The sequence below is a fragment of the Cheilinus undulatus genome, linkage group 20, assembly GCF_018320785.1.
Source record: "Cheilinus undulatus linkage group 20, ASM1832078v1, whole genome shotgun sequence".
In the NCBI taxonomy this organism is placed as follows: Eukaryota; Metazoa; Chordata; class Actinopteri; order Labriformes; family Labridae; genus Cheilinus; species Cheilinus undulatus.
The window spans coordinates 1,457,182-1,460,823 of NC_054884.1; positions in this window are offsets into that span (position 1 = coordinate 1,457,182).

Genomic DNA, 3,642 nt, shown 5'->3' on the forward strand with positions numbered 1-3,642 from the left:
ATCATTCCTAGAAGTGTTTTTTATTTAAATGTCTGTTCTAGATATGAAAGATTTTTGCGAAGCAAACACGTTTTCATGGAGTCCCATCATGACTGTCAAACACACCTGTATGGGACACATCTGTTTGATGGGTCTCCAAGTCCTTTTGCCCTCTTTCTAAACGTGTGTGTGCATGTTAAAGGTATACTTCAACATTTTGGCAAATTCACCCATTGCCGTAATTCCTATAGTCTTAGTAGTAGGTTCGTTTCCTTTAGTTGTCGGTGCAAGCTGTTTCTAGATCTGGGGGGACCGATATACCAGCTGCACAGCTAACACTATGTAAGCAGACGGTATTTTTTGCTTTCCCTCATCAAACTCATCAAGGACTCAATCCAACAATCCAACAACTCCAAAACGCTCTCGTGGACAAGTTGTGACCTGCACATTCACCACGCTATGAAATAATCATGAAACATTATGAGACAGAGATGTTTTAAAGCTAAATGCAAAGCTGGAACTACACTCCAGACATGGCTGCTGCACTGTGTCACTCCGCCCAGTGGTTTACTCAAGAAATAGTTCCCAGTATTTGCTTCATGTGTTATAATATTAAATAATTATACGTTATTATTTCATAGCGTGGTGAATGTGCAGGTCACAACTTGTCCACGAGAGCATTTTGGAGTTGTTGGATTTTTATTTATTTATTTATTTATTTATTTATTTGTGCAAAAGAGAGAAGATTAAAATAGTACAAAAGAATACATGAAACATATAAATGCACAGGTGGGACAAAAGAAACCCCTAAGGGCTTATAAGAACATCTGCTAGATCCTCAAAGATAAAAACAGGAACATAATACAGCCTACAGGAAAACAATTTTGGTGCCGTAGTACAATGCACTTAAAAATTGCTATATGCAGTTAAAAGTGTTTGTTTAAGAAATCTTTTGAAGGCAAAAATGGAGTAAAAAAGTAAAAAAAATGAGTTTGATGAGGGAAAGCAAAAAATACCATCTGCTTCCATAGTGTTAGCTGTGCAGCTGGTATATCAGTCCCCCCAGATCTAGAAACAGCTTGCACCGACAACTAAAGGAAACAAACCTATTACTAAGACTATAGGGATTATGGCAATGGGCGAATTTGCCAAAATGTTTAAGTATCCCTTTAACTCACACTGAAAGCACAAGTCTGAACCGAGAAAATCATGAAATATTAAACAAATACTTCTCTCTGCAGGGAGATCACTGCCTTGTTCTATCACTTTAATACCATGTCACTGTGAAACCGTTAACCCTCTCTGCCCAGAGGATGAAGGAGCAGGTCCCAAAGTCCAGTAGCTGTTGCAGACATTCCTGAGCCCCGGTATGACCATTAGGGATGCACAGATTCATCAATTTAATGTCAGTATCAGCCATTATCAGCTGTTACCAAACATTTGGAAATCATGAGGCATGAGCCAGCGTTTGCTCAGTCGGTCCCATGACACTAGGAGGGTTGAACAGAGTCCTGCAGTGCCCCAGAGCTGCCCCTCTACATGCTAGCTCTCACCATGTCAACAAACAGGTGTCCTTTATCGTACCTTTTCTATTCATGCCCATCCCAACCCAAACAGAATCCCCACATCCAACAAACCACTCTACTCCCCTAAAATCAATGAAACCTTGTAAAGAAGCTCAGTTAAAACGCTTCCCTCCTGGTCTGAAATGCTCCTCTTTCTTCTTTGACTGTTTTCAGATGTGAGCGGAGCTGGAACCAGTTCAGCAGAAATAACAGCGTTCATATTAATCCTAAACTATCCATCAACACTAACTCATTCCTCTCAAACTAAACTGAGGCCACAGCTTGGAACATAAAAAACCTATAGAGAAATGTGAGTCACTTTTCAGATTTCCAGGCATGTTAGCTTACTCATATGTAATATCAACAATCCGTGCAGACATTCCTACATGTCTAAGTGAAGGTTTGAAATGACTCCTATCTGATCCAGGTCCACATCGCTTTGGACTCCATGTACACTGGTTTAATAGACCTCTTTTCCTGTCTCTCAGTATTTGAACCCCCAGTGTTAAGAAGTGGAAATTAACCCTTAATAGCAGCTTTATTCATGCTTCAGTCATTCCTCAGACATTTGAACATAAACATGTCAAACCTGTAAAAGTCATTAAAACTACAGGTAAACGGTACCAGCCTCCATCAGTGACGGTGCGGTGGGGGTTAAGGAGAAGGGCCGGGGGTTTTTATGCATCCATGTAGGGGGTGGCCAGAGACTATGATCATTCCTGCATGATAGCTCATCATTGTACAGATTCTCTTCAAACCCTGCACATATGGCCACTGTGACTCTAAGATCAAGGGATAACATTTTGAGGTCAAAGGTCAAAATCCTTCAGCCTCTTGTCCATCCTTTGCTTGCTAATGTCCTATCTCAAGGATTCTTTCAGGGATTTTATCTAATTTTGCACAAATACCTTAAGAATGCATTGCTGGGATTTTGAAAGGTCATATGTCAAGGTCATTGCCCTCATGTTATGTCAGGATATTTCAAAAGTGCTCCGATGGATTTTCTTCAAACTTTGCATAAACGTAAACTCTGACTTTAGAATAACCTGATTAGATTTGGAGGTAAAAGTCAAGGTGACCACGAATCTTTGGGCACAAAATAACTAAAAAATGCTCTGAATGAAATCTGCAACATTTGTTAAAAAGTTGGACTCAGATTTGAGGTTGAGCTGATTAGATATTGGAGGTCAAAGGTCACTGACCTTATACTATTTTGTGCTTTATTTGCAGCTACACCTTATTTATGCATCTGAGCAAATGTCTGTTTTTAATTGCACTAGACCAGTGGTTAGAAACTTTTTGGCCCCAGGCAGGATCAAAAGGCACGCCATCCCCAAAACACCCTCTGAATACTGTGTAGTTGTAGTATAGGTGTAGAGTTAACATTTAGAAATACACATTTCCATTGCAGATCCAGACTCAAGGCACACTAGGCACCATTGGATAACCAGCCTTCTAGACTAAACAGACATAAAGAGACACAAAACAGGATTACAAACTTTGGTAGAGGACCTAGAAGGGATTAGTTGATTCTGCAGCCAGTCTTTTAAATTTGTCTGGATTCTTCTGAAGCCTGAGTGAACACAACATAATCGAACGCTGTGGATTCATCCAAAGCCTGATCTACAAGACAACTAGACCTGGCTAAGACTCTTGAACTGGACTTAAGAACTGAAGAAGCATTTCAGAGTAGGGACAAAACGTCTCCTACTTTGGGACCAAGCTGTGGATTAGATTATTAACCCTTTAGAGTGTCTCACAGATTCTAATTCACTAATGGAGGCTCCAGTCATGCAAACATTGTTCATTTGCATGTCAACCATCAGAAATATCCTTTAAGGCAGTGTTACTCAACCAAAGAGCATAACTGTTCAAAAATACCTCTGCAAGAGCCACAGTCGAAGCGGTGAAAAGTGGCAGACAGCTTGAACTAGCAATAACAATAAGTTAAAGATGGCAAAATAGTCAAAAAGCTGCAAAAATGATTGAAAGGGGGCAAAAATGGGGAGAAAAGGTGAAAAAATAGTCTGAAAGTAGCAAAAATGGCTGGGAAGTTACAAAAAATGATTGACAGGTGGCAAAAATGGTCCAAAAAGGG